Genomic DNA, 14,963 nt, shown 5'->3' with positions numbered 1-14,963 from the left:
ATTTATTTAACAGAAAATGAACTATGAATTAATGGGCAACTAGTAATAAAGATATCCACTTGAATTTTCTAAAAAAAATCTATTGGAGACAAAGGGACAGATTTAACTGGATAAGGCCTAGAGCATATAATTCCACTTTAATTTCCACAATAATAAATTACATAACATATACTATATGGTTAATCTGCATGGAAGTCACTAGTGAAAGTTTTAATTAGTGGGCACATAAGTGATTAGTATGATTAAGCAACTTCTATTCTCCACATAATTAACTTTGCCCTAATACTGTATATTAATAGAACTACTATACTAATCTCTTTGTGTCCCCCTTTGATTTGCTAATTAATCTTAGTTAATTAAAAAAGTTTCTTTGTTCTATTTTTGGGACATACATTTAGTAAGCCTCAACATCAACATTATTAAGATCTATCACAAAGGTTTATTAAATTTTTTTAGCTTCTTTCTTTCGATCGAAAATAGGTAAAGTTTTTTGTGGCCACCAGGTTGACATCAGTGGCGGAACCAGGATTTTCACTAAGGGGGTTCAGAAGTAAACTTATGAACTAGTCAAAGGGGGTTCAACATCTATTATAGACACATAAAAAAAAAAAATTTAAGCATGCATGTATAATTTTCTGTCCATGGAGTTCATCAAAGGTGGCCCTGCCCCTTGTTGGCGTAAAGATATTGGTCCTTCACTTGTTGATCGATCACATGCAAGTCAAACTCGCTCTCTTATCATGTTTTTCGCTCACTCGCTTGAATCGAACTAAATCAATCTTTTAGTTGGCGAATCATTATTTTTTCGCTCTCTTGCTATTATCCACATTACTAAGTCACCAAAAGAGCCAACATGGGTTGTGGTGCAGTGGATGGAGTTGTTCCATCCTTAACCAGAGGTTGAGGGTTCGACTCTGGGTATGGAGAAAACTCTGTTGGGAGTGCTGCCACCCTAATGGGCCCTGCAATGCGCGATCCGGATTAATCGAGGCTCCAATGCAGGTACCGGACACCGAATGGGAAATCGAAAAAAAAGGTCACCAAAAGAAACAAATGTGATTAAAAAACAAAGAAGCAAATATAAATGTTTAATTTGATTTGTGAATCTACAATATTTTGAGAAGAAAATTATACTCATCGACTAAAGTAAGTTGAGTTTACATACATAAATACAAGTGTCCTAACCAAATTGAGTTTACATACATAAATACAAGTGTCCTAACCAAAAACAAAACGAAACCAATGTGGGTTGTAGTGCAGTGTAGGATTGATCCACCTTTAACTAGAGGTCTAGGGTTCGAGTTCCGGGTATGGAGAAAATTCTATTGAGAGCACTACCCCATAATGGGTCGTGCAACACGCGATTCGAATTAATCAAATTTCAATATGGACACCAAACATCGAATGGGAATGGGAAATAAAAAAAAGACAACAAATGAAAGAAAAAGAAAGGCATATTGCATCAACAAGAAAAGGTAACTCCATTTTCATAATACAATAATAATATTTCTATGATGATGTACTAAAACAATTATCATTTCACAGTTACAATAATAATTGATCAAAAGTGCTTGTAATGATTAATCTTGAAGTAATGTTTCATGCATCATCAAATTAAACCTGAAACAGTTACAACCATTTGAGAATGTTTTTCTATGTTGTAATTGTGGATAAGAATTTGACAAACATATTTTCTTTTGAGACATTACATCATTTTAATATTAGCATTTGCTAGAAGATGAAACAATTTTGAAACAATTTGAGTAATGGAGACATAGAGATTCGAGTCCGATTCAAAATTTAAACTTGATAAATTCAACTTTCGAAAATTTCAGCACTACTAAATTAGTTGTATTTTTGAAATTGTAGACCAAAAAATTTAATAATTTTTCACTTATATATTTGTCAATAAATGGGAGGAGGGAGGGCATGTGCGTGCACATGCGCAGGAGCGGACCTATGACAATTGTTTTGGTGTTCCGACACCCATTAAATTCGAGGCAGATTAGATATAATAATGTAAGAATTGTATAAAACTAGTATAAGTCTTAGAAAAGCACCCAATAAACCATGAACATAGCTGTGTGCTTTAATTTTCGATAGAACCTTAAAGTTTAATTTTCGGCATGACTATATGTGTTCGAACCTCCCGAGCACCCACAACTCATAAATCCTAAATCCGCCACTGTGGGGTTGGGGTGGGGTGGGGGTGGGGGGTTATCAACTTATGTGCTCAAATGTGTTGGATTTGCAATTGGACATTACAAGAGGGTGATATATCCAATCACTCACTCTAATATGGGCATGACACACCCCACTTTCTATTCTCTACTATTTTCTGGCATTGTTGGGGTTTGGTTTCGATATTTTTTATAATTTATTAAAGTAAAAATAATCATTTTCAGACATATAATTGAAATATTATTCATATACTCAAAATTCATGAAAAATTAGCAAAATATATGACACGGTCATGAAATAAGTTCGAAATCCATTACAGTGACATATATTTTCAAAATCATCAAAATATCTAGATCTTTTATTGGTTTAAATTCAAAATTCATGACACTATCATTATATTCTTTGCATTTAAAATAGCTATTTAAATGCACATGCCGACAAATCTCTCTTTTGTTGTTCTCATAGTATGCACTCTACACTGCAGGTGCCCCACGTCGAGGACATTCTCTGAAAAAATGATCGAAGGACCACACCATAACACATCGCAATTGCATGCACTACACTGTATCCAGAAGATCCAACTGATCCGGAATATTCACTTCAGAATAGCCACTTCGACAAGACTGACCCTGTTATTGATATACTGACCTATGAAACCTTTTCTCTAAACCGTGAGCCATGCCGGCTCCCACTGAAACTATTCTGATAACGCAACCTCTTATAGCTGCCCCTTGAGCGTACCGATGCATCTCCTCCATAATCTGGACATAATCAAAATAAAATATCTATCGGCGGCAAACAAACTCTATGTAGCCAGAAGAGAAATATCAATCTCCGAATAAAACATCGTATCCTTTCATACTCGGTCGACACAAGATAGATGTAGCATGACAGGCCAGCTCATGAAATAGCTATTTGTATGTATATTTACCGAAAATGACATCTCAATAAAATTAGTTGTCTAAAAAAATATTTAATAAAAGGCATACATATATATAATATATACAAAATTACAATTACTTAAATTATTTTATCAATTTTTATATATTTGTTAGATTTAATGTTGTGTTCTTAAAAAATATAAAATCTTATGCTAAACTTTTGTAGTAATGTTAGTACGAATAAAATTAAGAATTAATTCTAGTTGATATGATGTTAGTAATGTGTTTGCAATATATTATATTGGATGTTGTTGTAAAAACTTTATTCATTACTATGAACACTCAAGACGTTTAATCCACAAATCTAAACTATTTTTTAATGAAAAATAGACAGTTTTTGTATTTTTTTTTTCTTACAATTTTCAATATTATTTAAAATAAACATAAAATCATAAACTTTACTATTAAAAAAAATTGTGGCTCGACATTTTTGGACTTAAAGCTGATGTTTTACTAAATTTACCTTGAGCAACCCCTGGTTTAATATCTAATTATTTATTAATCAAACTTATTAGTTCAAGCATTAGATTTTTGAAGTGCAGTTGCTTTAAACTTGTCTAAAATTAGCTTTTGACGTGTGTAACTTCAAACATATGTGAAGTTAAGCTTTGGTATGATAAACTTTATATGCACATGTCTATAATTAAAAATACAACAACAACAAACCCAGTGTATTCCCACCTAGTGGGGTCTGGGGGTACGATGTACGCAGTCCATACCTCTACCTCTGATGAAGTAGAAAGGCTGTTTCCGAAAGACCCCCGGCTCAAGGCACGGGATACCACACAAACACATAGTAAAGCACAGAAGCAGATTACATAACATAAATACGGCACCCATAATTATTATAAAACAGAGGAAAGCAGAGGAAAGCACACAGATTCGTAATAAAACATGAAACACGGAACACGGAATCATAACAGGAATAAAACCCCCACCAAGTAATAATCTACACTTGTATATTTAAAATTAATTATGAACCAATTCAAACTGTAAATTTTATGGACACTTGGGACTACGTGTGCACTTTCCCATTCGTGCATTGGCAATCCCTTATGTTTTATCTAATTTCCAAGAGATAATAAAATGGCAAATGATGTGTTTAATATGATAGTAGAAAATGTTTCTAATATTGAAGATGTAGAAAGTATTTTACTAGAAAATTGATCAAAACAAATCATTTCCCTAATTAATGAATTGGAGTCAAAAAAAAAATTCTACATATATTTCAACTGTTAATTCATTCTCAACAATATCAATGTAACTAGTTAACTCATCATAAAAGCACAATCAACGTATCTTAAATTCTTAATCATAAATTTGTCACAATTGTTTAGTTCTTTGCTAAACGCTATATATTCATTTTGAAACTCGATAAATTTAAATTTATTTTTAAAAAATTGATATTAATCAGTAAAACACTCTCTAATAAAGACAATTTTATACTCATAATTCAAACATCAAAACTTGTAATTAAGAACGAAAAAATATATACCAACACGGCAAAAGGATCCTTCATACTCAATAACTAGTAACGGAAAAAAAATTACTCAATAACTAGTTAACTTATTAGAAAAACATAATCAACATACATTATCATAAACTTTTCAAAACTTTATTCTAGTTTTTTCACTCTATATTTTTTTTTTTCTATCCGGTGTCCGGTGCCCACATTGGAGCCCCGACTAATCTGGATCTCGCGTTGTTGGGCTCATTAAGGTGGCAGCGGTCCCAACAGAGTTTTCTCCATACGCAGGGTCGAACCCTCGACCTCTAGTTAAGGGTGAAGCAGCCTCATCCACTGCACCACAACTCATGTTGGTCACTCTATATTCATTATTACTCTTGAGATTCGACTAGATTTATCGAACGCATAATAGGACGGAGGATGAGATCAAGGACAGAATGGACATCTGAGATGAAATTAGAGTTAATTCTGAAGAGATAGTCTAAAGCGCGTGTCTGATAAAACTATCACGATTTAATTTCATGAGTCATGATGGCACTTATTTTAAACTCACCAGTAGGTAAGTCAAAGTGTAGCCCGAAAAGACAAGTAATGGGATAATTGATGGAAGGTATGTTAAATACCAAAATTAAACATACAATAGGAGTATTGTAACCGGTAAAAATAAGCACAAAGATATATATATATATATATATATATAAATTACACAAACCCACAACTTAAGTTTCACTTATTACAAAAAATTCCATCTCTCCAGACATATTACAAAAATTTCATTTTTCTCTAAAATACATATACATAACTTTCTATGTATATGTCGGCCCTGTTATGTATATGAATCGGTTTTGTTATGTATATATCGGCCTTATTATGTAAATGTCAGTCTTGTCATACTTGTTATGTATATGAATCAGCTTTGTTATGTATATGTCGGTCTTGTCATATACAAAGGTTTCTATGTATATGTCGGCCTTATTATGTATATGAATCAGGAGAGAGAATAAGTAATTAAGGAAGTGGGAGAGAGTGTAAATAATTCAAATAAGGTTGGGATTTATGTTATTTTTACTATATATATATATAAGAGAGAGAAGGGGGGGAGGGGGGGGAGTGAAAGAAAGCAAAATAGCATCCCACGACCTAGTAAGGTCGGTATAAGAGCCACTAAATTCAAATAAGAGTACTAATAGTATCACAATAACTAAGCACTATCAAAAAAAATAGAAGAAGAGAGAATCAACTCGGACTCTAAAAGCTCACCCTATCTCCAAATTTTGAAAACAAACTGAATAGAGTGCCAGCGATGACAACTAGTACTCAAATATGCATCAGAAAAGATGCAGAAATGTTGTATAAGTACCAAAACAAAAGGTACTTAATAGGCATTTTCGATCAATTGAGCTAAATCATGCTAAAAGCATAATAAGATGCGAAAATGTAAACTAAAGGCAGGAATTAAGAGGCAAACATGAAATAATACTTCGACTGACAGATAAAAAATAATGAAATAAATAAAGTCGAAGAAATACAAGCTAACTATAGGCTAACTGAGCCTCCATAATCCCAGAAGGCGCAAACAAGAAAAGATTAATCCAAGAGAGCCCCCATAAGCCTGATGAATTCAATTAAGAGAGCCACCGACAATGGTAATAATTATAAAGTAATGGACCACCGAAATCATACTTATGAATCCATTTGTGCCATCACCACTAGAATCGAACCGGATCCTTAACATTATAAGTGAACAATAAATGTCGGACTCAAATTGAACTCTAATATCATACATATCGGACTGAAATAAAAAATTTTGTATAATAAGTGAATAGTAAGTGTCCGACTCGAATTAGTCTTTAAGATAAATACGATAAATAGTTTAATCAAGAATTTGAAAGGTATCAAAATTGCCCTAAGGTTTAAGGATACATGTAAGACGAAGAAAGAAGATCTCTTAAGTCTATAAGTAGCTATTTAGGAATTTGACCTAAAATAAGGTCAGCAAAGCCGGCTTCTAATTCCGAGAGTGCATACTAAGGCAATTTTGTCAAGATGCATTATTATATCCTTGAAATTTTAAATATCTCGAAAAGATGCGTACGCCGCATTCTTAATTGATACGAATATATTTAAACGTGTCTAAAACTTTTCTAGCGTTAAAAGGCATTTGTTTGTCTCTTATAAATTCGAGACAAATTTTCTTATCCATTTTATTCGTTTGCACTCTTTATTTTGCAATGAGTTTTGAATTAATTTGCAACTCGCCTCACTCCCTCCAAATAAGTTTTTCCTCTCTTTTTGTTTTAGTAGTAACGATAGATCTTGGATAATTTTACAACCTATCTTATTTAGCCTCATATGAATTAACGAGTAGATCTTATCTATCGAATCAGGCCCAACAAAATCTATTAATTAATATAAAAAGATGGATGAAAGGGATAACTATTATGATGTGCTAATTATGTATTAGCGTTTCATATCTTGGAATTACAATAATATACTAAAGAAAACACACAGATTCTAAAACATGCAAAATATTCAATTAATTCAAACATAAACATTAAATATTAAAATAAGAAACGAGAAAACCAAATAGTAAGTAATTTAAAAACCTAAAATAGCATACTTTAGTTATATTTTTTTGGATTCTACATTAGCTAATTTACCAAATCATGGAACACTTAAATATCATATCATCAAACAATTTACTAGGGCTAAATAATAAAAGGTTTACAACCACTTTTCTAATCCATCTTTTTTTTTATTCTGTTTCTGCGTGTGCATACATGTATATAGTGCATATGGCTTTAATTGTGTGTGCACGTTGTCTATTCCCACTTTGCATTCTATGCGTGTGTGTTGTATCTTTTTTTTTTTTAAAATGCATGCATGCATTATAAGTGATTTATTATATAGCCACATACTAATTGCACATCAACTAACGTAATTATACACTTTTGAACATTAATAACTTTAAAACCATCTCATCAAAAATTCAAAAAAATAATCTAGTTAACATTATTTCGAAACACCAACCAACATATAAATGAAGACGTAAAGCATCAAACTACATCTAATTATAAACTGCGCATACCAAATAAAGAAAGTCATCAAAATAACTTTGTTCATGCTTCGATTTACAACAAGACTCGTCAAAATAAAAAAAAATACGAAGTTGAATAAAAACCTGTATGACGAACGAAGCCATCGGAGACTCAAACAAAAACTTGAACTCAATCCTCTACTACTTTTCCTCCTTTTTCTCTTGTGTTCATTACCATTTTTCTATTTTTCTCCCTCTATTTCTTACTTCTTTTCTTTCTGTTTTTCGCACTTCTTTTCCTTCTCTCTCACATTCTTTTCTTGTTTTCTCCCTTTTTCTTTCTTCTTTTCTTTCTGTTTTTCTCACTTTCTTTTCTTGTTTTCTTTCACAAAATGTTGTTCTCCTCTTTTTGTTTTTGTCCGTGTCTGTTGTGTGTATTGTTATATAGAGATGTAGGAGGGAGGAAAGTTGAGAGAGTTGGAGGAAAAAGTGAGGGTGGTTGGGGTAGTTTAGGATAAGATAAAATTTTCAATTTTTTTTTTTTAAAAAAGACAATGATAATAACAAATAAACTAATTAATTTTAATATTTTAAAAAAATAAAAATACAATAAAATTTTAAAAATAGTTAAAATAAATATAATTAAGATAGTACTAAAACTACTAACTTATTTGTTTAAAATTTTAAAATAATTTTTTTTAATTTTTGTATTATTTTTTTTAAATTAGAATAAAATAAAACAAAAAATCTCAAAATCAACTTTATTTTTTAACTAAAAATTTATTAAAATAAAATAAGAATTTAAATAATATTAGACCAAATATAAATATTTAATTTCGAAAAAAATATATATATTAAACTTGGGGAGGGTCAAAAATCATGTGTCTACATTCTATAATAAAAATAAATTTTTTCTTGGAATTGAATATGAGATCTTCAATTAAGAATGAAAGGGTACAAATAATCTGGATCGGAATCGGGTAGAATAGAGAGGATCATTCATAACCCCTAAACAGATATCGAACCCTCTTCAACTTCTTCATTTTTGTACCTTCTATGTTATAAATTTTGATTTTGTCATTGCATATCAATCCATCACAATTACTACATATTACAGAATGACTTCATACAAAAAACAAAAGTTAGTTCATATTTGGAGATCATTAATTAAGAATTGTTAGGACACCATAATAGTCACATATTATTTATTTATATTTGATTAGAATTGTATAGCTTATCTCTTAGAGAGTTTGTGTTCAACTATACTATGTACAACATCTTGTATATATTGAGGCAAAAGCCCTCTCTGAATATAATTGAGTGAAAATCTTTTCATGGTATCAAAGCCTTGCGAAGACTCACTCCCCACAATGGCACTTTCCTCAATTACCAGTATCACCTCACAAAACCCTTCCCAGAATTTTTCGTCGCTCGCAACCAACGTTAATCAGTCTCATCTTCTCAAATTAGACTGTCATAACTATATTGTACGGAAATCACAAATTCTCCCAGTTCTAAGGAGTAACAAATTCGAGGGATATGTGGATGGTACGCACAAGTGCTCTCCAAAGTTCACTCCAAATAGCTCATCTGAAGCAACCTCAACTGACGGGGTCATCAATCCAGCGTACAATTTATGGATCAAACAAGACCAACTTTTATTGAGTTGGATTCTCTCTACCTCACCAAAGGGATTTTAGCCCAAGTAGTCGGTTGTACAACATCTCAGGCGGTTTGGCAAGCACTTGAGATGATGTTTGCATCGCAATCCAAGGCTTGGATAATGCAACTAAGGTTGCAATTACAAACCACAAAGAAAGAAAACTCATCCATGGTAGAATATCTTCAAAAAATAAAGACTTGTGCCGATAATCTCGCAGTTGCGGCACACCCGATCACTGATGATGATCTTGTCTTATATATTATTGGAGGACTTAGACAAGAATATGATGTTGTGGTTGTCTCAGTCACTACTAGGGCCGAGTTAATTTCATTAGCCGATCTCCATGGCTTGCTTTTAAGTCAAGAGTATCGTTTGGAGCAAATGACAAGTACAGAACAAGGATTAAGCCAAGCCAACTTTTCTACTAGACAATCCAACAATACTAAGAATGATAACTCCTTTAAGCAGCCTACTAATGTCAATAACAATCAGGCTTATGGTGGTAGATCTGGACGAGGATGAGGACGAGGTCGAGGTCGCAATGCAAACTCATCCAACCAAAATCAATGTCAAGTTTGCCATAAATTTGGTCACTCCACCTTGGTTTGCTACCATCGTTTTGACCATGCCTATCAAGCTCCTTCCAAATCGCATATGGTTGCTCTCATTGCACAACCTTCTATGGTTGGAGACTCAAATTGGTATCCGAATTCTGGAGCTACTCATTATTTAACTAACGATATGCAGAATATGGCGGTACGAGGAGAGTATATGGGAAACGATCAAATTCATATTGGTAATGGCACAGGTTTAACAATTTCTCACTTTGGTAATGCTATCTTACCTACAATTAGTCGACCTTTGCATTTATCTAATGTATTATTGGTGCCTAAAATTACCAAGAATTTGCTTAGTGTAGCAAATTTCACTTCTGATAATGATGTTATATTTGAGTTTCACCCTCGTTTTTGTCTTATGAAGGATCGGGCAACGGGGAAAGTACCACTGCGCGGGACTCTTGAGCATGGCCTTTATTGTCTCCTTGCAACCCAGTTACTCGATCAGCCTTCTTTCTCAAATAAGTCACAGGGTTTTCATGTCTCCAAGCCATCTTTTGATCTATGGCATAGTCGTTTAGGTCACTCGTCTCTACGAGTAGTCAATGGTATTATTAGGAGTCGTTCTTTACCGGTCAAATTGAGTCCTTAGTCTAGTGTTTATTCTTCTTGCCAATATGGCAAGAGTCACAAATTGTCGTTTTCTAATTCTAGTTCTAGTGCTAGTTTTCCCCTTGATTTGATCCACAGTGATGTATGGGGTCTTGCTTCACAATTGGCTAGTAATAAATATCGTTATTATGTTTCTTTTATTGATGACTTTAGCAAATTTACATGGCTATTTCCTGTGAGTTCCAAAAATGAAGTTTATACAATATTTTTACGGTTTAAAACTCGAGTCGAGAAGTTCTTTGATCGCCATATAAAAGTGGTACAATCTGATTGGGGTGGTGAATATAGGAAATTATCCAACTTTTTTGCTCAAGATGGGATCATTCATCACATATCTTGTCCCCATACGCATAAACAAAATGGTACTGCCGAAAGAAAACATCGTCATATTGTTGAAATGAGGTTAACACTTCTCGCACATGCGTCCCTTCCTCTCATCTTTTGGGATCATTCTTTTGCTACTACCGTTTACAATATAAATCATATCCCAACACCTTCGCTCAATAATGTTTCACCTTATGAGAAGTTGTTCAAACAAATTCCTGATTACTATTTTCTAAACACTTTTGGTTGCGCGTGTTTCCCATTCCTTCGTCCCTATAATTCTTACAAACTATCCTTCCGATTCTTAAAGTGTATTTTCTTGGTGTATAGTGAAAATCATAAAGGATATCAGTGTTTACATGTCCCTAGTGGCCGAATATATATCTCTCGGCATATGGTTTTTGACGAGTTACAATTTCTTTTTGTTAGTTTATCTTCGACTTCAAATAGAGCATCGACTTCTCACTCTACTATCATGACCTCCTTACCCATCATTGCCCCTTGTAATTCCACTTCGACTATCAATTCTGTCAATAATAGTTTTGTAGCAGATGTTGTCTCGCCAATTCCATCGTTAAACTCATCAAATCCTTTTTCACCAAGTCCATCGTCAAGCTCACCGGTGTGTTTTTTGGTCCCATTCAATTTTTCTCCGTTTTCCATCCCTGCTATTAACCTTACTGTTGATCTTTCAGTACCTATTGATACACCTACCGTTGCTCCTAATTCTCAACCACCGGCTGCTCGGACCACATCCTTTGTACCTCATCCTATGGTCACCAGGAGTAAAAACAAATCACAACTTCTCCAAGCTCATATTGCCACAAAATATCCTTTGTCTCCATCTACCCTTCCACCTGAACCTAACTGTTTTAGCCAAGCCAACAAGGATCCAAAATGGCTAAAGGCTATGCAAGAAGAGTACAACGCCCTCTTGCAAAACGATACTTGATCCCTTGTTCCATCCTTCACGGCAAATAATATTGTGGGATGCAAATGGATTTTTAAGTTAAAACTCAATCCTAGTGGCTCCATTGAACGTTACAAGGCTCGTTTAGTGGCAAAGGGATTTAGCCAAGAGGCTGGCGTGGACTATCATGAAACATTCAGTCCCGTGGTAAAGTCTACAACGATCCGAGTGGTTTTGTCTTTAGTTCTGTCCAAAGGGTGGTCTTTACGGTAGCTCGACGTCAAAAATGCATTTTTTCACGGGAAATTACATGAAGAGGTATACATGTCTCAACCCCCTGGATTTACTGATCCAAGATATCCCAACCATGTGTGCAAGCTTCACAAAGCCCTTTATGGCCTTAAACAAGCACCTCGGGCATGGTTTGAGAAGCTTAGCCCGAAATTGCTTGAACTCAATTTTGTACCTTCCAAATCTGATACGTCTCTGTTTATATGCAATTTTGACGGCCATATTACTATTATCTTGGTGTATATGGATGATCTTATTGTTACAGGAAGTTCTAATGAGTTCATTGCAAGTCTTGTTCTTCAATTGTCTAATGCCTTTGCTGTAAAAGATCTTGGTAATCTACACTACTTTCTTGGTGTTGAGGTCCATTATCAGCCCACTGGATTGACGCTTACTCAATCACAATACATACGAGAACTCCTTGCTTGTGCCAATATGGATGGTACAAAGCCAATTGGTACTGTTGACACTCAATTTTTTCTCTCCATGCCTAAAATTAATGTCTTCAGACTTTTTGTTTGTTAAAGGGCACGAAGCATAATTTTCACATCTTTTTACAATTGTTTAATAAATTATTGATAATTATCCTTTCTTTAGGATTTTAATCAATTTTTTGTCATATTTTTATTTTTTATAATTTATTAATAATTTTTCTAATTTTAGAATTTTTACCAATTCATTATCGTTCTTAACATTTTACAATCACCCGCACACGTGCACGACATGACGTTGTATATATATATATATGTATATATTTTTATAGTATTTTTAAATTAATTATATTTTAATAATTTTAATATTCGTTACATTTTCTCATTCAACATCTATATTTTACAGTCCGCAAACGCTGAGTCGAATCAATTATTTTTGTGCAGTATAATAATTTGATGTCTTATAACATCCGACAACGACTACACAATAATGTCTTGTCACGTCCGACAATGACCACTAAATGTTGTTTTGTCACATCTAACAATGACCACTCAATGACACTACCCTTTGGACAATAACTCTATCCATTGGTCAAAAGGATGAACATCGTTTGGTTAATATCTTAAGAACTAAAGGATGTGCTATTATAAAATGAGGGGACACCCCTTTATCCATTGGATAATAGGAGTGCCCAATTTTATTATAAATAGGCAAGGATTGAAGACAATTTTATTCATCTTTTCTCTCTACACACACATTTTCATACACCCACACATATCTTTTCTCTCTCTCAAATACATACACAAAAAAAAAACACAAGATAAAATCTTTCCTTATTTTTCATTTTCTCTCTCAAAAATACACTAATGCATATGCATATTTTTTAATCACACACACATTATATTCTTCTTTCTCCCCTCTCTCAAGAATAAACAAATACACACAAATTTTTTCTCCTTTTCTATATCTCAAACACACAAAAAACACACATATACACATAAAATAAAATAAATTTTTGCTCCCTATTTTGGTGGAATTTCACCATTTATATATTTATATATATATATATATATATATATATATATTCTCAAGTGTTGTTGTTGCTATTCATATTTCTTACTGTTCATGACCGAAACTTTGTGTCCCATTGACTTTCTTTCTTTTATCCATTTCCATCAATCTTCGTTATATTTTTTAAGAGTTTTGTTGATTGATATTTTATGTGAATTTATTTTTGTATTTCTTTGTTTATGGATGCTTAATGATGGTTATTGTCACTTCTCAGTGAATGTTCACATTTTTCAATCATGTTTGAACTATTATTTCTATTTTATTACATTACTCTGTTATACAATTAGGAATTTTACTCTATTTTTGTTAATTTCAATTACTTCGTCATGGCTACATCATTTTATTCATTAACTTTGACCTTTTTGTCATTTTATTATTTTAATCATTGATAATCATTTGAATTGCTATGTATGATTTTGATATGTGTTTAGTGACTTTGTTAATTTTTCATCATTTTTCATTGTTATTAAATACCACTAATTATTTGGCCGATGACAATATCTATCTGTCAGATACTTGAGGCCACTCCATTACAAATGACAGATTTTATTTTCAAAAGATTACTATTTTATATCAAAATAAATGCTTGGCCAATGACATTATCTCTCCATCGGATACTTGAGGTCATCTCATGACAAAAGACGGATTTTAATTTCTCAAAGTTTACTTATTTACATCAAAAATAAATGCTTGGCCAATGACATTATCTCTCCGTCGGATACTTGAGGCCACCCCATTACAAAGACGGACTTTATTTTTCTCAAGTTTATTTATTCATATCAAGTATCAATACAATGGCCGATGAAAAATTATTATTAATTTGAGGCCTCCTTAAACAAAAGACGAACTTTACGTGTATAAATACGTAATAAAATAAATATTTTGGGCGATGATGAAACTTTATAACAATACAAGATTTTACAGTTCAAATTTAGACAAGAGGATTTAGGACGGCCAATTAATTGAGCAACCACTTCGTAGCAAAACGATTTAGGACGGTCAATTAATTGAGCAACCATTTCGCAGTCATGACTTTATCTGAAACCACTTTTTAACAAGAAAATATCTTTTAAAATATTTATATACACATATACTTGTTCAATTTATTTTGATTATTATTTATTCGTTACTAACATTTTTACAAGTGTTTATACAGGTTATTTGGATTACTTGTCGAGAGTTGCATTCAAAGAGGCCCTTTTAGTTTTGTATTGTATTTTTATATTTGTACAAATGTTATTATAGTGAAAACTTTATTTTTGGGGTGTTGGACGAAATTTTCTTTATACAACTTCACCTCGCGTTTATACAAACTTAGATCGTTAATGTTTACACTAATAAATTAAATTAATCAAATTAGTTTAATGCAAACTTATAATCAATGTCTAGCCCACATAACGGGGAAAACAAATTGTG

At 32.7% G+C, this 14,963-nt stretch overlaps 1 long non-coding RNA gene across 1 annotated transcript; it reads right to left on the bottom strand.

The window, feature by feature from the left end:
* Positions 1–2,439: 2,439 nt before the first annotated feature.
* Positions 2,440–8,134, bottom strand: LOC124887657. Its single transcript, XR_007045497.1, has 2 exons — positions 7,772–8,134; positions 2,440–2,942 (listed from the first exon to the last, which is right to left on the bottom strand). It is a non-coding gene; the product is annotated as an uncharacterized LOC124887657 (long non-coding RNA).
* Positions 8,135–14,963: the final 6,829 nt, after the last annotated feature.

This window comes from Capsicum annuum, chromosome 10 (assembly GCF_002878395.1).
Source record: "Capsicum annuum cultivar UCD-10X-F1 chromosome 10, UCD10Xv1.1, whole genome shotgun sequence".
Taxonomy (NCBI): Eukaryota; Viridiplantae; Streptophyta; class Magnoliopsida; order Solanales; family Solanaceae; genus Capsicum; species Capsicum annuum.
This window is presented reverse-complemented; position numbering and strand designations above follow the sequence as displayed.